Raw genomic sequence first — 24,403 nt, forward strand, 5'->3', positions numbered from 1 at the left:
GAACTGTACAATAATCTGTACAGTAGTAGGCATGATAGTATGGTCCTACAGACTGATCAGAAAGTCTTTGGTAACCTCCAAAACAGTCACACCATGACTGTATCAATGAGCACATTTTCCTTGGCTGATTGGTTATTGCTACCTGAAGAAACCACAGCTGGGTAAAAGCACTGATGGTTTTTCTCCCTTAGCAGTCTACAGAGCACATTCTGGAACTATGCACTATGCAAGTTAGCAGGCATACAGGAGGCTGAAGGGTTACTTCCAGCTTAATTCTTCTGTGCTCTGCAGCCAAAGTATGCTGCCACAGAATTTTATCATCTAGTTCTGGTTGGCAATCAAAAACAACAACAGTAGCATGTATTATGTAAGGGCCTCTGGGGTCCCACTTCTCATAGTTCTGGAAACATTTTGTTTTCTATCATTATTTTAGCTGTTCCAATAAGTCAAAGATGCCATATATTGAACTGTTGATCTGTATTTCCCTGACAATAATGATACTGTCCATTTTTCATTTTTCAGCTTCACATATTCCATAGTGAAATGCCTATGTGCAGTTACTATTTTTAAAGGAGGCCATTTGATGTCTTATTAAGCTTTAGGATCAATTTTATAGTGTGGATGTGTGTGTGTGTGTGAGTGTGTGTGTGTGTGTGTGTGTGTGTGTGAGTGTGTGTGTGTGTGTGTGTGTGTGTGTGTGTGTGTGTGTGTGTATGGGTGAGTTGGTTGCATTGAACTTTATTGATGATATCCAAGAAGGTAGGTCTCCCTAGATCCTTCCTGTTATTCTAGGGGTCTGGGATAAAAACTTTGAGGGAAATGTTGAGTGTTTGAAGCCCGAGTTGGGACAAGTAATCCTCAACAGCCAAGGACTTCTCTCTTGTTCTCCTGTCCTTGCTGGGGCAGGTGATCCCGAGCTTCTTAATCCTTGGAGGCCATTTATACCATAAGTTCTACCCCTCTGTTGCTGTAGCAATATTCGTTGTCATACCAGGACTGAGTTTTACAAAGTTGTCATTGAGAACAATGCCAGCCCCAGTATCAAAGGTGGAAGAGTGGGCATCACTGTTAAAGTTGCAGGAGACAACCTGGTCATCAGTGTAGCCCAGGATGCCCTTTAGTGGACGCTCAGATGCCTGCTTTACCACCTCCTGATGTCTTCATGCTTAGCAGCTTTCTGCAGATGGCATGTCAGATCCAGGATGGAAAGACTGGGGGTAGGTACATGGAATGCCAGGCCAGTGAGTTTCCCATTCAATTCTGAGGTGACCTTGCCCACAGACTTGGCAGCACCCGTGGATGCAAGGATGATGTTATGGGCAGTCCCATGGCCATCATGTCATAGCTTTCCATAGGGTCTATTTACAGTCTGGGTAGCAATGATGTCATAGACTGTGGTCATGAGTCCTTCCACAATGACAAATTATCATGGATGACCTTGGCCAGGGGACTAAGATGCAGGAAGCATTGCTGACAGTCTTGAATGAGTTGTCATACTTCTTGTGATTCACAGCCATCACAAACATAGGGCCAACAGCAGAAGGGGCAGAGATGATAACCTTTTGGGCCCAACCTTCAGATTTTCCTTGCCTTCTCCATGTTGGTGAAGACTCCAGTAGACACCATAATATACTCATCACCAGCATCACCCCATTGGATGTAAGTGAGATCTTGCTCCTAGAAGATAGGGATGGCCTTCCTGTTGATGACAAGTTTCCCATTCTCAGCCTTGACTGTGCCATTGAACGTGCCATGGGTCAAGTCATACTAGAACAGATAGACCATATAGTTGAGGTCAATGAAGGGGTCATTGATGACAATATCCACTTTCCTAAATGAGCTGATAGCCCTGGTAACCAAATGGTCAATATGGACAAATCTGTTCACTCCAATCTTCACCAATATGTCTAAGGGGTGAGGCTGACACTGAATGAGAAGATATGGCTGTCTCTGGAGCAGAGAGGAGCAAGGAGCCTTAAATTACTGATAGTTTTTGAAAATGCAAATGTTTAAATTTTTGATTCAATTTGATTTTCAATTGTGTTGTTCACTATTTATAATATATATATATATATATATATGCAAACATTCCTTAGCTTTATTATTTACTCTAGAGGTTTTGACTTTTTAAAGATTTCCTTTTTCAATTTATGCATATGTGTGTGTGCTTGCATGAATTTTTGCACACTATATGCATGTAGGTACCTGTGGAGTCTCTAGAGCACAAGATCTCCTGGAACTAGAATTAAAGGTGATTGTGACCTATATGATATATGTGCTGGAAACTGAACCTACATCCTCTGCAAGAATAGTGTTTGTAACCACTGAGCACCCGCTCCAGCTTCTTTCTCCGTATTTGTTTCTAAGTGTTTTATAATTGTACTTCTTGCATTTGGAGCTAAGATGTACTTTGAACCATTCTCTTGTTGTTTGGTTTAAGTTTTCAAATTCTTCTGTTTTATGCACATATCTCCTTATACTAATACTAATAGTTAAAGACTGTCACAAAAGTCAATCTCTTAATCCAACTGATTGATGCCATCACATAATTAAATGCTTCCCAATAGGTCAATTAAACATAAAAATGTAACCTGGTTCTCATCCTTGGATGAAAATGAGTCTTAGCACACAGAGGCAATACAAAGAGGTTCATGGAGAAGGAAAGCATAGAATCAGTGATTTCTTAAATATTGAATATCACCTAATTATTCCAATCCTGAAAAAAAAAAACAGAAGTTCAACTGAAAACACAATAATTGAAATAAAAAACTTACTAGAAGCCCCCAGCAGGAGTTGGAACTGATATAAGGTGTAGACAGGTTTAAGAGAGGCGAACAGGAATTATCCAGCCTGAAGAACAGGAAGAACACTGAATGGCTAGGATAGAGCTGTGGTGGAGCTAGAGCCTGTGTAATAGCATACAACCACTCTGGAAATCAGTCTGGCGGTTACTCAGAAAATTGGACATAGTACTACCAGAGGATCCCGCAATACATCTCCTGGGCATATATCCAGAAGATGTCCCAACGGGTAAGAAGAACACATGCTCCACTATGTTCATAGCAGCCTTATTTATAATAGCCAGAAGCTGGAAAGAACCCAGATGCCCCTCAACAGAGGAATGAATACAAAAAATGTGGTACATTTACACAATGGAGTACTACTCAGCTATTAAAAAGAATGAATTTGTGAAATTCCTAGGCAAATGGTTGGACCTGGAGGGCATCATCCTGAGTGAGGTAACACAATCACAAAAGAACTCAAATGATATAAATGATATGTACTCACTGATAAGTGGATATTAGCCCAGAAACTTAGTATAGCGAGATATAAGGTACAATTTGCAAAACACATAAAACTGAAGAAGAACGAAGACCAAAGTGTGGACACTTTGCCCCTTCTTAGAATTGGAAACAATCACCCATGGAAGGAGTTACAGAGACAAAGTTTGGAGCTGAGACAAAAGGATGGACCATCTAGAGACTGCCATATCCAGGGATCCATCCCATAATTAGCCTCCAAATGATGACACCATTGCATACACTAGCAAGCGTTTGTTGCAAGGACCGTGATATAGCTCTCTCTTGTGAGACTAGGCCTAGCAAACACAGAAGTGGATGCTCACAGTCAACTATTGGATGGATCACAGGGCCCCAATGGAGGAGCTAGAGAAAGTACCCAAGGAGCTAAAGAGATCTGCAACCCTGTAGGTGCAACATTATGAACTAACCATTACCCCAGAACTCTTGACTCTAGCTGCATATGTATCAAAAGATTGCCTAGTCGGCCATCACTGGAAAGAGAGGCCCATTGGACAGGCAAACTTTATATGCCCCAGTACAGGGGAATGCCAGGGCCAAAAAATGGGAATGGGCGGGTAGGGGAGTGGGGGGGGGGGAGGGTGTGGGGGACTTTTGGGATAGCATTGGAAATGTAATTGAGGAAAATACGTAATAAAAAAAAGAATATCAGCACATGTGTGATGGTAACCTTAGATATCAGCAACCATACAAAACTGATGACTACGTTCTTTTAAAACTAGACAGCAAGATAAAAGTATTAGTATAGGTCATTTGAAAAATACTAATCAGAAAATGGTAGCTACTTAAACTATATATCCATAAAAATACTACACCAAATATTTGCCCACATGCATATGCTCACAAGTAATAAATTTAAGACGAAAATAAACAATCACAAGTAGTATTTGGAGAGTTCCTATCTCTTCACAATAACTGATAGAATAACTGAACACTTGCAGACTTGAACTGTGTAGGCTTGAATCAGTTTGAAGACAGATGTTTACAGATGTTTACAGAACCGTAAACACAGTAATAGCAAAGCAGATATCCTACATATATGCAAAGCAGATATCCTACACATGTGCAAAGCAGATATCCTACACATGTGCAAAGCAGATATCCTACACATGTGGTAGTGCAATCTCAGTGTATTTACAACTGTTGAAATACACAATGCATTTTTTAATGTCAATGGAATTTTTAAAGGTAGAAACCATACTAAGCTCATCCTTAGACCAAATAAAATAAAATAAAATAAAATAAAATAAAATAAAATAAAATAAAATAAAATTTGAAGTTAGTACATACAATATCCAAAATATCTTCTTATATCTGAGAAATACTTAATGTGTTAAAGTTGTCTGACACTGGGCAGTGGTGGCGCACGCCTTTAATCCCAGCACTTGGGAGGCAGAGACAGGCAGTTTTCTGAGTTCGATGCCAGCCTAGTCTACAGAGTGATTTTCAGGACAGCCAGGGCTAGATGGAGAATCTCTGTCTCAAAAATAAGAGAGAAAGAGAGAAAGAGAGAGAGAGAGAGAGGGGGAGAGAGAGAGAGAGAGAGAGAGAGAGAGAGAGAGAGTAAGTATAAAGTTGTCTGACAAATAACTCATGGATCAAAGAGAGAAATTATTAGGAAAGTATAAAATGTGTTACACTATAACCTAGCATAAAAATGCAAGTTTTACTTTGTAAAACAAAAAACCATGCTTTTTCATGTGCATAGAGATATTTTTGAAGTGCCTAGTTGACTCTAGTATTTTCTCTTGCAGTGATTATGTTCAAGCATTAGCTAATTTGAGCTGGAGATGCTTCGGCTGATTCCTCAGATGCTGAATTAATGACATCACAGGAGTGTAGGCTTGTGCTTTGGGGCCCAAGGCAAAGATTTACAATCTCAGAACACTCTTGGCTCCCCAGTGAACAGGATTCTATTGGTATAAGGATTTATCATTTGTTCTCTTAAACTTTTAGAATGCATAGGCAAAGCATGTAAGCCATAATTATGATCATGAATTAAATGTAAATGCTAAGTTCAATAATATAGAAAAATAGGCAATTGTAAGTTGAACCTCCCATCTATAAGGGAGGGTAATATTCTAACACACTTATTATATATTACTATATACAATAGTTATATAATATGAAGAATAAAGAAATGACATCAAGATCTACAACAGGAAGCAAAATATAGTGTATAAAACTACAAATAACATTATTCAAAGACAAACCAATAAATATAACAGACATAGAATATTTTAAAGAGATAAAATATGCCTATTTACCCTAGATATTTTTAAATGAAAAAAAATCATATCATTTGTGGTTCACTTAAGATTATGGGGTTCACCTGTAGTACCAAAACTAGAGGTGATTAAAGTTGACTGTTCATGGAAGCAGACAAGAGGCATGGCATGGAACTTGTCAGTCACTACCTGCCTTTCATTCCACTGTAATTTTGCCATATGTTCCTACACTATTTTGAATATGTAGATGGGCGTGGTGGTGCACACCTTTAATCCCAGCACTCAGGAGGCAGAGGCAGGCAGATCTCTGAGTTCTAGATCAACCTGATCTATAAAGAGAATTCTTAGACAGCCAGGATTACACAGAGAAACCCTGTCTAGACAAGCCAAAACCAACCAATCAAAAACTCACGTAAGACCAGTGATTCTGACACACACACATCCCCACTAAGGAATATCTTCCATCTCAGGAGGACTGAACACAATACTTTGAAGCAAATATAAGCTCAAGCTGAGCTTTCTGGGACTCCCTTGGGCCCAGGTCTATTGCCATCATATTCCAGCTCAGGCCAATGAAGCAGTCAAACAATGGGGACTCTAAACCCCTCAGATTGTCCTGATTCTAGGTGAACACTCGGTGAGCTCTAAAAACTCCTTTGCGTATAAAAAGAAGAGGCTGTCTTAGTCGTTGTCCTGATAGATGTGCTCTCAGAAGGCAGAGCTAGAGATAGTTAATGGACTTGGGAGATGATTGAAAACAGGAATGAGAGAGGACAAGGCTACAGGAAGAGGAGGCAACAACCATGTGCATATTGAAATGGTCAGAATGAGGATGCAGTTCCAAGAGTTTTTCCTAGGAAGCTGTGTACTCTAGGCTATCACCCACTACGATCTGAAGATGTTCAGATGTGTCCTCAAGGGTTCATTGTCTGAAATCTGGTCTTCAGTGATGCAATGGCAGGTGTTGAACATATAGAACACATGGCCATGGGTAGGTCCTTGGGTCACTTGGGGATATGCTTCCATGATATACTGAAGAAAGCCTCTCTCTCTCTCTCTCTCTCTCTCTCTCTCTCTCTCTCTCTCTCTCTCTCTCTCTCTCTCTCTCTCTCTTTCTCTCTCTCATCTTGCCCCACCCATGGCTGTTTTGCATGCTATCTTCTCTTGAACGTGGTCACACCACAGTATGACATAGTCACAGGTCAAGTCATCATGACATTATGCCCTTGAGTAGATATTCAATGCGATCAATGAGCCTCTGCCCTTGCAAAGTTGCCTAGTTTATTCGTGATAATCATAAAATCAAAATAATCAAATTGAAATGGACTAATACATCAGCCAAGAAGACAATAGCGTAAGAACTGCCCTCCAGCTGTGCTGCCCCCTTCTATGGTTAGCTGCCTTTTATCTCACATCTGTGTTTACTCACTTCTGATTGCAGATGTTCCCAGGTCAGAAACAAGGGGAGAGAGAAACCATCTGCTAAGGCTCTGTCAGAGCAGAAAAGTCCATGTGTTAGTCACTTTTCTGTTGCTGTGATGAAATACCATAACCAAAACAATTTATACAATTAAAGTTGATTTGGGGCTTATAGTTTCAGAGGGCTAGAGTCCACAACCATGGTGTTGAAGAACATGATGCAGGCAGGCATGGACCTAGACCAGGAGCTGAGGGATCTCCTATCGTGAGACAAAACCACTAGACAGAGAATGCTGAGAGTGGAGGCAAAGGCCCATCCCCAATGACACACCTCCTCCAGAAAGGCCACACCTCCTAATCTTTACAAAACAGTTTCACCAACTGAGGATCAAAGATATGAGCCTTTTGGGCAATTCTCACTCAAACCACAGTTGCATAGTCTCAGTCCACCATAGCTCTTGCTGAGACCAAAGTTCAGGAGACGATGTGACATGACATGGAGCAACAGGGACACCTGCTATTTCCTTCAGAGATAAAGGCACTTGCCTCTGGCATGACTAACAATGATGTATATTACAAATTTTACCATAACCATTTCAGCATCATTCTTACAAAATAAATGATCAGACATTTAGGTTGCTTTTACAAGTACTCCATTAAAACAATATAAAAAACATCAGTTATATGACTGCCTCTGGTTATTTGCAATTCACTCTGGATATTATTTTTCAGGAGAGTGGAAACTGGATTTTACTTGTGTGCTCATTTCAAACATATGGTTATCATGACTACTATCATAAAAATGTCACAAACCCATATTTCTTTTTTGATAACTTTATTCTTCCCATGGGCTATGTTAGTCTATTAATGAAGCAATAGACTTTTACTAAATGTTGTTTACACTGATTGTGAAGTTATCCACTAAATGGCCTTTGACATACTTCTCACATCTGTATATTCCCTGTATTTATCAAGATGATGCAGATAGGTCACACTTTTTAAAAAGTGTATGTGTTATACAGCAGAGGACAGCCTGGTCTGACCTGAGTGAGAGAAGATGCACCTAACCCTTGAGAGACTTGAGGCCCCTGGGAGTGGGGAGGTCTGGTGAAGTGGGGGGTGGGGCATCCTCTTGCAGAAGGGGGTGAGGGGTAGAGAAATGGGATGGTCGGAGGATGGACTGGGAGGGGGATAACAACTAGACTGTGGAAAGATATAATAATAATAATAAAAGAAAAAGTGTTTGTGTGCATGTATGTGTCTGTTTATATATATTTAGTTATGGGTGCATGTCTGTGTATTTGTGGTGGGGGGGTGTAGGCACTCATGCAAGAGAGAGAGAGAAAGAGAAAGAAAGTGTGTGTGTGTGTGTGTGTGTGTGTGTGTGTGTGTGTGGTAAAGGTCAAAGGTCAAAGAAGGACATTGAGCATACTATTTTAACACTTTTTTCTTATCTTCTTGAAATAGGACCTCATACTCACCTGGAGCTCTGGGGTTTTGTTTTTATGGGTTTTTTGTTTTGTTTTGTTTTGTTTTTGTTTTTGTTTTTATTGTGGTGGGGTGGGGCAGTGAGCCTCTTGTCCCCGAACCTTCCTCATCAATGGGGTTATAAGCTCGTGCATTTTTGTTTTGAGACAGAATCTCACTCACTGTGTAAACCTGGCTAGTCTGGAACTCTTTCTGGAAACCAGGCTAACCTTGAACTCATGGAGATCCATCTCCCTGCCTCTGCCTTCCCATGAGCCACTGTTCCCAGTCACACCCAGCTCTTTACATGGGTTCCAGAAGTCCAAACTCAGGTCCTCATGTTTGTACAGCAGGTGCATCCTATTTCATGAGATAATTTAATATACTCGCCTAAGTAGACATTTATATGAAATTTGTCCACAAATTGTCCAGCAAGATCTATGGTGTTGACATATAAAGCCATTGTGAATATGCTTGCTTGTTATGTTAATTTCTGTGGGGGACAATACAGCCAAGATAATTTGCTTGAATGTATCCTGTGTGTTGGCACGAGGGAGGCTGCAATGACTGTGCTCCAGGAAAATAAGTCACAACGCGCTCAAACCTGCTCTCCTGAGTAGATATGAAGATGCTGCAGCTGCAGAGACAATTGTGTCACTGCCTGCCTTAGCCTGTGTTTTCTCCTTTTTTGTCCTCATTGGTGTTGACAGATGTGCCACGTTGACCCGAGTTCAGCTCCCTCTCCATGACCAATGGCAAAGCGTTGGCCAGATGAATTGACCCATCAGCTTTTCCAGCCTTAATGCTCTTCCCTTCTCACAATGTGGATTTATGAGGTACTTGCCTGGAGCCGGAGAACTATTAGCGGTCTGCAGGACAACTACATTCACTGCCTCACTGGTTCCAGGACACCAGCAGCCAAGAGGAATGCACAAAGGTTTCTGTGGCTATCTTGGTGAAAGTGGGAAGGGATGTGTTAAAATACCTAAGGATCCTCTGTGAAGCATCTTATATCGTGGTGGACAGGAGAGCGAGAGCAGGGACAAGCAGGGTCCAAGGTAAGATGTGGTTCCCCAAGACAAGCCCAGGGACTTGCTTCCTCTAACTTCCTCTAACAATCATACTTTTACTAGATCCAATAGTGTATTCAAATTTGAATTCAACAGGAGGGTAAACCATTCAGTAAGTCAGATCCCTCACATTGTCACTGTCCCTGGAAACACTCTCATATATATACCCAAAACCTGGCTTGACTAATGTCCTAAGAATTTCTCTAAAAGTTGGCAGCTAATTTAACCATCTCACTGTATAAAAGGGGGGAATATAGCACTTACTGACAGACTGTCTTCCCAAGCATGAATCCATCAAGGCTTTGCAGCCAATGATTGGGAAATGTTTTCAAGTAGAGTAGAATCTACGTATTCTACTTACCTTTTCTCTTGTTTTGACTATAGAGTTGGAACTATTTTTTCCTTGGGGCTAGCTACTGCAAAATTAATTTACTTTGTTGGGTGTAGAGTAACTATAAGTTGCAACAGACCCTTTACAAGCTGACATAAAAACATAAAAGTAAGGAAAAAGAAGGAAAGAGCAAAATCAGAAAGGGAGCAAAGGGATAGCCAGGTGGAAGTGCCACATACTTGATCAATCCTAGCACTGGGGAGGCAGAGACAGAGGCATCTCTGTGAGTTCGAGGCCAGCTTGGTCTGTAGAACAAGTCTTAGGACAGCTCAGAAAAGGTAAAGGGAGAAGGACTCCTTACCACTATATACTGAAAGTGTTTAACTGTTTCCAGAAAAGTACAGCTCTACATTTATGCGAGAAAACATAAATACAATCAAGAAAGAAACAAAAACCCAAGAACAAATTTTAGAATTATGAAAAGAGGATCTTAAACTCTCATCCTTGAAGGCTAAAACTGTAAATTTTTTTCTGGAAAAAGCCTAATGCGTTGAATTTCTCTAAGTCATTTCTCTATGAAGCCAAGCATAACTAGTTTGCTATATGTTATTAAAGCTGACTAAAAAGAAGTGATATGATATTCACTTTGAAATTTAGTTTTTCTAGAGCGGGAACAAAGAAGGAAGCAGAAGCACACCAAGGAAGCCTTTTTTTTCCCTGGGAAATGATGCATGGAACAATCGGATCTCCCTGACATTTCTGGAGGACTGCAAGCAAAATTTGGGAGACTAAAGACCACCTGTCATTTCAGAACTACACTGTTCCCAGCCTGCTCAACACTCATGCTCAAAGCACCATGAGAGGTAACCAGCAGGCCTGCCCTTCCTGCATGGAAGAATAAGACTCAAGTGCAAGTGTCTACACAGCTGCAAAATCTTTGAAAACTCCTTCCCTCTCTGCTTGCGGTGACTGTAGATGTCACCGCAGCACCTGCAGCCCCTTGCTTAGCTAATTCATTCTTATCTGTCTGAACGGGAGGAAATTTCAGGAAAGCCCTAGTTTCTCAGTAATAAATAGTCTCGACTTTGGCCCGAAGGGTCTTTGATTCATGTCACATGGCACTTCAACTGTGCACTGATGTCAGCGGACACATTTAGTTTTCTAAGCGGTGGTGGGGCTGGAGAGCAGGAAATGGCTACTGCTATTAAATAAAATGAGAAGATCAATTGTCTGTCTGAATATTGACAGCCAGGGAACCAGTCATCCTTGACCTCAGACATGATGCATTTGTTCACTGAGAGTTAAAAAGCGGGAGCTCATATTTTTTTTTTCTTTTATCTTCTGCAGCAGTGATTGGCAGAGTGCAATAAAAAAAAAAAGCCTCACAATTGCCCTTGCAAATATAATGCGAGGTAACACAATGGAGCAAAAATGTTGGCCTTGAACAAAGGCTGTGGAAGCAAATGGACATTTCCATGTGAAAATACAAATCTAGATACAGGGCATGCACCCTTCATCAAAATTTAATTTGAGGGGCTGGTGAGATGGCTCAGTGGGTAAGAGCACCCGACTGCTCTTCCGAAGGTCCAGAGTTCAAATCCCAGCAACCACATGGTGGCTCACAACCATCCCTAATGAAATCTGATGCCCTCTTCTGGAGTGTCTGAAGACAGCTACAGTGTACTTACATATAATCAATAAATAAATCTTTAAAAAAAAAAATTTAATTTGAAAATGAAATTACTTTAAATTAACGTAAAAAAGTAAGTTTTGCTGGGTTGCTTCTAACCATAAGTCATCCATCAAGGTTATAAACCTCCTGGAAGATTAAATAAAAAAAGAAGAAGGAGAAGGAAGAGGAAGAGGAGGAAGAGGAGGAGGAGGAGAGAAAAGAAAAAAGTAAAGAAAAAATCTAGATAACCTTGGTAGTGTCTTTTACAGATACAAATTAAATCAAAGGCACAATCCATGAGAAGAAGAATTAACTAAACACCAGTTTAAAAAATACACATAACTTTCTAATAAACGATAATCCACAACATACAAAGAACTCTTCAAACTAACAAGTATAACCATATAATCAGCTTAAATAATGAACTAAGACCTTCTCTGGCGTTATTCTACAGATAGAAGAGAACAAACAAACATAAAATGATGATCATTATATTTTCAGGTTAGGAAATAAAAATTATAACACCAAGAAACTATTATCTCTACCAGACCAAGCAAAACAAGGCTGACCAAGACTGAAAATGAAACTGTCATTCATCCTGGCCAGGATACAAAGTAGTATGTCGACTTTGTAAAGAATCTTCCTACAAAACTAAGCATTTTCTTAGAGTATCATCCAACAACCAGTGTTGCTCTTGACTTTTACTAAAATACCTTGAAATTTTATATTCTCATGAAAAGGTATACATAGATGTTTATGGAAGCTTTTCTCATAATTGCCAAAGCCTGGAAGCACAGAGATATTTTTTAGATGTTGAATGGACAAATTGTAGTAGATTCAGATGAAGGAATATTATTTAGCACTGTAAAGTAATGAGATATCAAACCATTCAAAGACATAAGGAAAATGGAAATATGTGTTGTTAAGTGAAAAAAGCCACTATGAAGAAGTTTCAACAATCTGGAAAAGACCAAGATACCAAGAGAGTAAAAAAAGGAGTGATTATTGTATTAAAGGAGACGAATAGGTAAAAGGCAGAGGATTTTATAGGCTAGTGAATCGACTGTGTGATACTATTATGGTAGGTACATGGCATCACATAAGTGAGGCCCAATGTGTATTATGAATTATAATTCTTCCAACTAATACAATTTGCTAATAAGGTCATATTTGAGCATTTGAATTGGTTTATTAGTTTTTAGTTGATTCACTATATTTTGTGATGAATTTCTGATGTTTGTGCAGTTGCATGTTGTTTTTGCCTCTAGTCACATTATCTCTGCTTTTTAACTGAAATGTTTGCCATGCACATTTAATGTAATTTAACTCAGTCCAGATGCTATTTGTTAAACATACTTTTCTATTAGTTCTTTGAATCTTCTACACACCATTTCCTGATTTACCTTAAAGACAAGTACTTCTTTCTTTTTTAGTCCATTTAGAGTGATGTGCTAATGGCTATATCTCTGTTTTAGCCAACAAGTGATTGTTCTAGGATTTGAAATGTGAACCACACTTTCACAGCACACTTTTCATTAACATTCTACTCATTCCTCTATTATATAAAAGCACTGTACTTTCCTATCTCTCCTTCTAGATAATTAAGCCATGCAGCAATTAGCATAATAAAATTGCTCACAGAAGTTTAGAATCTCCTTCAAAGTAGCTTGTTGACATTTCTTGTAGTTGCAACTACAAAATAACCTTTTGTTTCCAAAAGTAAGAAAAAAGAATACAAATGTAATGTAAGGGTGTATTTTAAATTTGCTCCTGACTAATCATATCTCTTATTCCTTTTAAAATAAAATCTTGACATGTCTGAATGAAATATATTTTCAGCATATTATGCTGTGTGTATTAAATATAACTATACAAATGTATAATTGTTCCAGTTTGATAGCAATTTACTCATGGCATATTATTTATATCCCAGAGTGATCTCAGTTATTCCACTTAAGAAGCCAAGTTACATGGTATAACATGACAACATAACAATTTATAATCAAAGGTTGATCATTAAGGGTAGCAAGTGAAAACCAAAGGAACAAAAATTTGTAAGGTTAAGCTGAATATATAACTAGGAAAGGAGAAGAGCGAAAAAGCAGGAATATTACATAGATAGACAGAAATAAAGGGCCATTCAGTATGGAGAGAGACACACTGGTTCTTTGGTTTCTGATTCTGTGTGAAGTAGACATGGGAGCTTTCGGGGATTCTATAGGTCCTCAGAATGGAAGCAGGTTAGAACAAGAATCAACAGGTATGGAGAAGAACTGGCATTCCAGAAAAAAAAAATCAAAACATAATAGAAAGGACCCAGATACAGCTGTCTCTTGTGAGACTATGCCAGGGCCTAGCAAACACAGAAGTGGATGCTCACAGTCAGCTATTGGATGGATCACAGGGCTCCCAATGGAGGAGCTAGAGAAAGTACCCAAGGAGCTAAAGGGATCTGCAACCCTATAGGTGGAACAACATTATGAACTAACCAGTACCCTGGAGCTCTTGACTCTAGCTGTATATGTATCAAAAGATGGCCTAGTCGGCAATCTCTGGAAAGAGAGGCCCATTGGACACACAAACTTTATATGCCCCAGTACAGGGGAACGCCAGGGCCAAAAAAATGGGAATGGGTGGGTAGGGAAGTGGGGGGGGGAGGGTATGGGGGACTTTTGGGATAGCATTGGAAATGTAATTGAGGAAAATACGTAATAAAAAAAATTAAAAAAAAAAAAAGAAAATCAAGATAACTCCATTTGGACCACAGGGCTTCACAGATCTTTCTTGCATAGCCATATAACTACTGGACATTCCTCCAGATATCATGGTGTCAACACTTAAATATTCTTAAAAATTCTGTGCATATAACGTTAAGTTCCAAGGTCCTCATCTCGATAAACAAATTCAAAACCTTATTGATCACACACACACACACAAGATGTCTAAATCTCTATCCCATTCAAAATTTAAAAACATGTTCTTTTATTGTATCTTCCTCGATGTTAATGAAATAGTCTTAATTATGGCAAAAATTATCATAACGATAATGCTGTTGAATTTATGTAGATAAGATTGTATTTGTTTGTTTGAAAATTTTAATTTCATTGTTATGCAAATTTAGGCATTGGGTGTTTGCTTTGTTTTTTAATTTACCAAATCACTTTCTACTGAAATGTACATCGGACAAGAAAAATGTAAAAACCCACATATTTTCGAACCTTCTGAGTAAAGGCTCGCTGGAGATATTTAGCTTTAAAGTGAGAGATGAACACTGTTTGAGTACATATTTTGATAGTCACAGGACAATTGAACTCCCAAATATGTTTCCCTAATGTCAAATAAAATCATTCAGTGTGTGTAATGAACAACAACAGTGGCAGTAATCAAAGAAAATCGGGGTTGTCAACAATGAAAAATAATGTCTCCTAGCAACCAAGTTTCCATTTCTCTTTGTTTGCTAACAAGCACTGAGCTGTTTTGTGCTGGTTGCTTCATTCCAGACACTAGCACATTATCAAAGACCAGAGAAAAACCCCCTGCCTTAACTGACTTAGATATCCAATCAGATTTCATACAATTAATTTTATTAATGTTGTAGACCTAATTCGCTATGAATTAGCCATAACTATGATTTGTTATTGTCGTGTTCTAAAAGGAATTGTAATGTGGAATAATTATTTGTTTAAATAATGCCATCATTGGCATATGGATGCTACAGCAACAAAGTAAAAATTTATTATCATTAATAATAAGATTAAACAAAATCATATCCCAGAAGAGATCCCAGGAGGACCCTTTAGCTATTTTAGTTGAACTAGAAAGAATACGACTAATTAAGATATAACACAGACTGTCATAGCGGTAGACCATTAAATAAAGCCTAATAAAAACCTCTATTGCCATCAAGGCTACAATATGAGAGTATACCCTTAGATGAAATAAGCCTGAATTGCAAACATTACACATCAAACTTTGGCCTCGATTCTATTTGAAGCATCTGTGTTAATTCCTTTACACCATTTAAATTCTCTCCCACGGCCATGGCCACATGCACACACAAAATCAGAGGCCAGCATAATGAATTGTCTATATCAAAGGAGAAAAGCTGTAGTCGTTCTGTATTCCTTCAAGCAGAGTACTGGTCGGTCATTTGAAGACAGCCTTGTATTTTTTATTGTCATTTTTGTTCAGGACTAAATGATATCCGTACAAGGAGGGAAGTAACAGCACTTTTGATTTGATTCCAGATCAGTTAAAGCTATACAAATTAGCATTCATTTTGTCTGCTCCTTGTATTATTGAGCTGCAGTAAAAGATGACTGATCTATGATTTACATTTACTGCAATCAAATTACCAGATTATCAAACTGAAATATGTTTTCTTTTTAAGACGGCATCTCACTATGTAGCGCTGGCTGGCCAGGAATTTGCAAAGCTGTTCCTGACTTCATAGAGATCCCCCTGCCTTTCCCAACTGAGTGCTGGGGTTGCAGGCATGTGTCATGTCTCCTTCTGAGTTCTATATCTCTAATTGATTTTTTTTCTAAAAGACCATTTTCTTCTTTTATGTGCTATTTTGAATATATGCATGTTTGGATACATTTTAACAATGGCTTTCCCCTTTGGCTTCTTTCGTATTACCTCTGAGCAACAATAAAAACTCCTAGGATGGTATTTAAACCAATCTTTAGCATTACACTGTACATCTTACCTTTTCAAAGACAGTATGATTGCATATAAACACAAAGCTAAGTAGAATTCGGCATAGACCAAGATGAGACTGGGACTGTCTGCATACCCATAAACTTGGATCATGTTTCCCAAAATGCTGGAAATGATCATGGAAAGTGCAGTGTGAAATCTATGATTTAAAACACTTGCATTCCTAACAATCACTTTCCTGTAAAATTACTTTAGTAACCTTAGTGAAAAGGTTAGAGCGGAGCATGATGGCCCACGCCTTTAATCCCAGCACTCGGGAGGCAGAGGCAGGCGGATTTCTGAGTTCGAGGCCAGCCTGGTTTACAAAGTGAGTTCCAGGACAGCCAGGGCTATACAGAGAAACCCTGTCTCGAAAAAACAAAAAAACAAACAAACAAACAAAAAAGGTTAGTAAAACACCATGATAGGGGCTGGAGAGATGGCTCAGTGGTTAAGAGCACTGACTGCTCTTCCAGAGGTCCTGAATTCAATTCTCAGTAACCACATGGTGGCTTGAAACCATCTGTAATGGGATCTGATGCCCTCTTCTGGTGTGTCTAAAGACAGCTACAGTGTAGTCATAATACATAGAATAAATAAATCTTTAAAAAGAAACCATGATTTTCAGACGTTATTAGTTTATGTTTATCCAAATACTATTTTTATGGAAGAAACTAAAAATGCAGTATGTATAGTCAGCTTTTTTTATTCTTTGTTGATTTTTTATTCATGTTGACTTGTGTGTGTACATGCATATGAATGCAGTTGCTCACAGAAGCCACAGTGGACAAGTCCCCTTGAGGTGGAGTCAGGAAGCAGATGTAAACCTCAGGTCACTATGAGCCATCCAACTGGGAACCAAACTTTTGTCCTATCCTCTGCAAGACTGGTACAGGTCGTAGCCTCTGAGTGGTCTTTGCAGCCCCCACTCCTACCCCCACCACCAACCCCTGTTGAGTCTGCTTTTGAGCAAGTAATGTAGAGACTCTGATAGGTAAAATGTGTCCAACATCTTTCAGTGACAATTGTGTAGTCACCATGGTTTTAACGGAGCTTTACAAAACTATCCACCTGCTGCCATGCAATTAAAATCATTTCCCCATTCTTGAGACGGGGAAGCAAATACAAGAAACATTACTCTCATTTTATCATTGAAAGAACATAGCAAAGCATTGGTCAAAGAATAAAACCCAAGAGATTTGTCTTCTAAACTCTAGCAAAATTATAGGAAAATGATGTAACTTTGTGTGTATATGCGTGTGTGAGAAAGTGTGTGTAAGAGAGAAAGAGAGAGTACTGTGCACATGCAAATTCACACACTCGGAACTACATTAGTTTTCAAATAACACTCCCTTCTTTCTCAAAGACATGGGATATTCTGTGAGGGCAGGAGAAGGTCCTGGGCAGTAGCTTTGTGCCAGGAATTCTGGTAAAAGCTACTGGGAGAAGCCAGGTTTTCCACCCTCTCAGCAAGTTCCTGTCAGCACTTAGCTATCTGTATATGTGTGCACAGGGCATAGTGCCCAGTGATTTTCTACTGGGATCCAGTAGTGAAGCGGGGTCAGTGTGAGCACACTTCTTCCCAGGCTGGACATATTTGCTTCTGGACATGGCCAGTGCCTTTCAACACTGCTGTCAACCAAGCACGGATAGGGCCCTGAACTCTACACAATGAATGAGCTATGCCAAATGAAGCCCAATTACCTTACTGACGTCATCCAGCTTTTGACTTGAATTTAATGGGGGAGCTACTTCTTGAAACAGGGGGCCGTTTGTATCACGTTATGCAAATGACAAGACTAATCTTCTGCATTATACATAAGGGCTGCTTATTGTGCATTAACTAATTTATCTGACTGCGAAGAGGCTATGAATGCTGATTTTTATGAAGCTCTTCATTAAGGAGAAATGCAGGCATGGCAAGGGAGCACATTTGCATGTGCCTATGAGGATGAGGGAATAAAGGCACAGACTCGCCCAGTTACCAAGGATATTCTTTTGTTGATGAAATCATCAGGAATGATATTTTTTCCAGTTGTATCAATTAATAAATTGAGAATGAGAGGATCTAAAAATCAGAGGAAAAGTTAAAACCTATCATACTTTTTATTATAAACTATGGATCTAAATTTGCCTCTTAAAAACACAAAATACACAGTCTGATGTCAATAGTTTAAATTGTATGATTGTGGCCCTTTATATGTTGGTGACAATTTCATAATTACTAATAAAAATAGGCATTGAAAGACAGCATAGCATTAAAGCAATCTCCTTCTGGTTTTAGATGCATATAATTCTTTTCAGTAAAATAAAATAAAAAAGGGATAAACTCATTTTTTATTGAACAGATACACCCATTAATTTGGTTCAGATGTAGGCAGAGGTGTGTGGAGACAGACTTGTGAATAATGTTTATAGGATGCTTGGTTGCATAGCTCATTAAGGCACACATTGGAAGCCGATGCAGAATCTTCACACAGACATGGGCGTCTCAGTAGGTTGTTTAAAATTTGACCTGCAACTTTTACAAGAGATGACAAAAAAAATATTCCATATTGTATGTGCTGGGTAAAACTGATATAAGCTTGCATTATTTTAATCAGTCAAAACCACTAGGAACATTCAACTTGCAAATCACTACAAACATGTGAAGTTTATTGGTTGAAAGACAATTTTTAGCAATGTAGTTAACCGCTCCCAAACTGGAAGTGGATCAGAGATTGGTTTTCTTATCCTTTTTCAAAGAATTGGGGCTGGAGGAAATAAAGTTGGCGTCTTTCCTTAAAAGTATGAGATGGAAGCAATGAGGTACCCAGGGGGGATGGGCAGCAGAGCTGAATTCCCCCTCTGGCTTCAAACTCCAGTTCCCAGTTTTAGTTCATTAAAATTAATGACCCATCACTGCGTGTCCTGCATGAGAACAGCTCATTCCTTTATCACCCAGGTAAGCTAAAACACACATTACTATACATGACACAAAACCAGCCCTGGGATTTGGCTACAAGCCCAACTTAACTGCAGAATGTTTATTAAATTATTAAAATTTATGGGTTGATAGCACTCTCAAGCAATTTATTATGGCTGTAAACCATTTTTAAGTTTTGAAAACACAATAAAGTTGATTTAATAATCCCCCTAATCTTATACACAACTTCCTCCAGAATTTTCTTCAATTATGCCTCGTAAATTACAATTTATTGTGTATTAGAGCAACACTAAAAAACAAATACTCCCTGAGAATTTCATCGGATCCATTTACTATGAAACATGTGCCAGGAAGCATAACAAATTCACATGTGACCCTTGCACTCGGAGGAGCTGAAGTTCAAAGCAAAGCCACAATGCAGAGTTCTTTAGCCAAGGAGGAGATCTGAACTCTTTGACTTGAGCCAGGATCTGGAGTTTAATGAATGCCACAGCAGAGAGGTCAGGAAGAGAGAGAGGCAGGCCGAGGGAAATGCTCTCCACTATTAAAACAGCTTGAATTGCGGAGCACCAGCACAGTCACCTTTGTCAAGCTTTTGCAGAGAACAAATGGCCTGAGAAGAGAAATTACAAAGAGGCAGTAATTGCAAGCACACATTGTATTTTCCTAGGGGGCAATAAATCTTCAGTGTAAGCAAATTTACTTAGATTTAATGACTTTTAAGTGCACATTCCATGCTTTTAAAAGCAGAATTTACAGTAGTTCAGGATTTGGAAAACCACTTACTTGGAGCATAATCCCTAGATGCAGAATAATCTAGAATCCGTTTGCATTTCATAATGACTTGATTAGGGTAGAATTACCTACTGGACCCAATGGGTCTTGTGATTTTTTTTTTAAACTCTGTTTTCATAAATGAAATAGATGGTTTGGAAGTATGAACGGTTTCTTGGATGAAACAAGAAAAATATATTTATATTAGATATATTTAGAGGCTAGATCAAGAAAAAATAGGCTAAGTTTGCTTGGTGGAAAGGCTATATGAATTCAGAAGAAATACCACATCTATGTTCCTTAAATACTTCAAGCATGTGCCCTTATGCTCACTTTAGGAAGCTGGAAGCTGAAACCCCATTTCAAGCAAACCTATCATTAACTCCAGTTATGCTAAATCGGCAGCTGGGCTTGCAGAATCAGACCATAAAGCACAGCTGGCTCTAGGAGAACCTTTCAGTGGCAGAGAAATCCTTCTAAAATAACATTTAATCCTACAGTGGGATGTGCACAGGATATGTTTATCTTAACAAAAACAATGGAGGAGCAAGGCAGGAAACTTGTATTGACTTCAAAACAAAGAAGCCTTGACATGAAGAAGACCATAGAGGTCCCATAGTGCAAGTTCAAAGGTTGAACTCCATATGACACTAAGCTGAGATCCTGTTTCCTTCTTCTGACTTTATGTGTTCTGCTCATGATACCTGGTGCTGTGAATGCATAGGTAGCTGTGGTAGGTGGCTTCCTTCCTACCTTAGTCACAGAGACATCCAGGAGACACCTGGGAAACCAATCAGATTAGCTTCCCAGAATTACTGGGATTTTAGAGAGGAGTCCAAACATCTTTAAAAAAACAAAAACAAACAAACAAACAAAAACACTTGAGGCATTGTTTATGGTGACTTTGAGGATTATGAGCAGGAGAATAGAATAGAGAGTCATGTCAAAATACGCATATAAAACAAACCAGAAGCAAGACTGAGCACAAATGAAGTCGTAGAAACGCAAATGAGCTGCAAAAGTCTCAGTCTGCCTGGCATGTGACCATTGAGCGTCTAACCTGTCTGCCATCTCTGCTTGGCTTCCTTTCTTGGATGTGCTTTTTCTTAACAAACAGTGCTTGCTTATAGAACTATCCACATGCCCCATTCCAGTTTCTTATTAGGGAAAGCAAGAGCCTAGAAATGCCACGTGGGTACCATCTGGACCCTGATACTCACTGACAATACGATTACAAGTAAGAAACATGGAAATTCAATACGAAGAGAAACAAACAAACAAACCCAAACAAAAACAAAAACAGAACAAAAAGAGAGAAAGAAACGAGAAAAAAAAATGACTGGGGCCATAAGAGGAGTTACAGGAAGTGGCTCGCTGGCTTCTTTATCCCCTGATGAGACATCAATTCCTATGAATTCTATATGTATATCTGATTGCTGGATCTTTTATACTCTCCTGTTTGATAGGTTGGAGCTGGTATTACATTTCAGTAAAAACAAAACCAAACAACAGCAAAACCTCCCAGAAGCAAAACAACAAAATCTTTCAATTAAGAAGCTAAAAAGGAAATCAGAAAGTTTGTTCAGCTTAATTAAAATGAAAACATGGTATTCCAAAATAGGGGCAGCTGATGTAGTAATCCTCAAGGAGGGATGTTGTAATGAAATAGCCAAACCTTAAGACAAGGATTTAAAGAGTCCTCTTTTGAGAAGTGAGAAAGAAGAAAGCTAAATCTGCTAGCAGAGAAACAATAAAGAAAAAACACAGGAAAAAAAAATGAAGCCGGGCGTGGTGGGCACACGCCTTTAATCCCAGCACTCGGGAGGCAGAGGCAGAGGCAGGCGGATTTCTGAGTTCTAGGCCAGCCTGGTCTACAAAGTGAGTTCCAGGATATCCAGGGCTATACAGAGAAACCCTGTCTCGAAAAACCAAAAAAAAAAAAAAAAAAAAAAAAAAAAAGAGAAAATTCATGACCCCACAAAAGTAGTTCTTTTAGACACAAGATCAGAGAGAGAGAGAGAGAGAGAAGGGGGTAAGAGGGAGAGGAGACGGGAGGGAGAGAGGGTGGGAAGGAAGGAGGGAGGCAGAGAGGGAGGGACTATAGAGAAGAAAAATAGTTTTACTAAAGATCACTGTGATATCCTATGGACAATAAAAGACTGATTAAAGAAATGTGATACATCGCTCGGCCTTTTGGCTAAGATCAAGTGAAGAAATGTGATACTTCTGAGCTGGGTAAATGGCACCGTGTCAATAAATGACTTGTAGACTTGAGTATCTGAATTCTCCCAGTACCCACATTCCAGCACTGGAGAGGAGGAGACAAGTGGATCCTTGGAACACAAGGAGCAGACACCCTCTGCTAATTAGCAAATCTAATGTCCCAGGGAGCGATCCAGCCTCAGAACACAAGGTTTAAGGCTCCTGAGGAATGACACCCAAACTTAACCTCTGGCCTCCAAATGTGCTTTCTCTCTCTCTCTCTCTCTCTCTCTCTCTCTCTCTCTCTCTCTCTCTCTCACACACACACACACACACACTTAAAAAGAAATCTAATAAATCTTTTTTTCTGAATTACGTATATTTATTTATTATTATGTGTGTGATATGTGCACATGTGCTACCCACAATATGCATATGGAAATCAAAGGACATTTTGCAAGGGTCACTTCTCTGCCTCTAGAATGAAGTCTACAGTTAGAACCTAACTAACCTAGAGGTTACAGCTTAGAACTTATGTTTATCAGACTTGGTAGCAGGATCATTTACCCAATGAGCTATCTTGTTAGGCAAATTTTGCATAATTTTGTTGTATTTTTTTGTGTGTGTGTGTAGGAGGGGTGGCGTGTGGTGAGAGGGCACATATGATTTTCATGATATCCCCCCCCCCTTTGCCTTGTGATGAGGTCTATTATTGAAATAGACCATTGTGCATATGCTGGCTGGCCAACAAGTTCGTAGGACCCATCTCTATCTCTGTCTTCCCAGTGTTGAAAGTATAGGCACATACAGCCATACCCAAGTTTGTATGTAGGGCTGGAGATTTACAAAAAGGTCCTCATGCTTGCAGATCAAACACCTACTGAACTAGAGCCACCTCTACAGCCCCTGGACAGACTGTTCGTTGGTTGGTTGGTTGGTTGGTTGGTTGGTTTGAGCAAGCTTAGTTGAGGGAGATGGCTCAGTGGTTAAGAGCACTTGTTGCTCTTCAAGAAGAGTACAGTTCCCAGGATCTTTGTCAGGTGGCTCAGGGACCTGTAACTCCAGCTTCAGGACACTTTCTTCTGGCCTCCGTGTATACCCAAATGCATGTGGTACACACACACACACACACACACACACATATAAAAAGAATTTTTTTTTGAAAAATGAAAACAACCAAATCTCCCCCAGAAAGAAACTGATAAACTTTAAGATCTTCACATCTACAGTAGAATTTAAATCTATGGCTTAAAAATACTTACACAAGGAAATCGAATGAATTGGGTGATAAATTCTATACACGACTTTTTCACAAAATTCCAGAAAGTTAAAAGGAGGAAGCATGACTAAAATTTAATCTATGAAACACCACTGTCCTAACCAGGTCACCAATAGGCATCACCATGCAAGAAACATCCACATGACGACCTAGAAAATAAACAAAACTTTAGAATATAAGATCCAAACAAACATAAATGGGAGGATATTTCCTGACTATGAGTTTTAATCACAGAATGCAATGTTGTTTTAATATTTGAAAAATCCATTGATATAATGCACCATTTTGATGAACTAACACTAGAACAAAACAAAATACAAAAGCCTTGCACAGTTACCTCAATGGGTGAAGACAAAGGAATTGGCACAAAATGGGGTGCCATATAAATTATATTTTAAAGTTATTGCACTAAGTTGTACAGACTTACCTGATAAAAATTATATCAAAATCTAATGTACAAAATCTTCAGACTTGTGGCTAGAAAGAGATGGCTCAGCAGTTAAGAGCAGTCACTGGCAGAGAACCTAGATTCAATTCCCAATACCCACATGGCAGCTCACACCTGTCTGTAACTCTAGTTTCAAGGGGATCTGAAACCCTCACTGATGTGTTTATGAAAAGATAAAGAGGGGTGGGAAATGTTCTATGGCAGTGTGGTGAGGCTCAGCAGGCCCATGCCAAGTCATCCCTTCCCCATGAGGGACCAGCCACATGACGGTACAGTATAGAATAGTTGATTTAGGGCATGGGGAGGGGAGTTAAGAGGGTAGTAGAGGCAGAGAAAGAGAGAGTGGAGGAGTAAAGGAAGAGGTCAGCCATGAGCACATGGAGAAAGAAGGGGGACGGGAATGGGGAGAGAATGGAAAAGGGAAGCAGGGAAAGAGCAAGGGAGGAACAAGGGGCAAGCAGGCCTACCTGACTGTTGCTAGGTAACTGTGGGGCGGGGCTTAGACAGAATGCTAACACTTACAATGACATACATCCAGGCAAAACACACACACACACACACACACA

The 24,403-nt window shown here is 39.3% G+C and overlaps 1 long non-coding RNA gene across 1 annotated transcript; it reads right to left on the reverse strand.

The window, feature by feature from the left end:
- Positions 1 to 18,874: 18,874 nt before the first annotated feature.
- Gm34345 lies at positions 18,875 to 23,876 on the reverse strand. Its single transcript, XR_386251.1, has 3 exons — positions 23,817 to 23,876; positions 23,373 to 23,538; positions 18,875 to 19,747 (listed from the first exon to the last, which is right to left on the reverse strand). It is a non-coding gene; the product is annotated as a predicted gene, 34345 (long non-coding RNA).
- Between the last annotated feature and the right edge of the window lie 527 nt (positions 23,877 to 24,403).

Source organism: Mus musculus, chromosome 18 (assembly GCF_000001635.26).
Source record: "Mus musculus strain C57BL/6J chromosome 18, GRCm38.p6 C57BL/6J".
NCBI classification, from domain to species: Eukaryota; Metazoa; Chordata; class Mammalia; order Rodentia; family Muridae; genus Mus; species Mus musculus.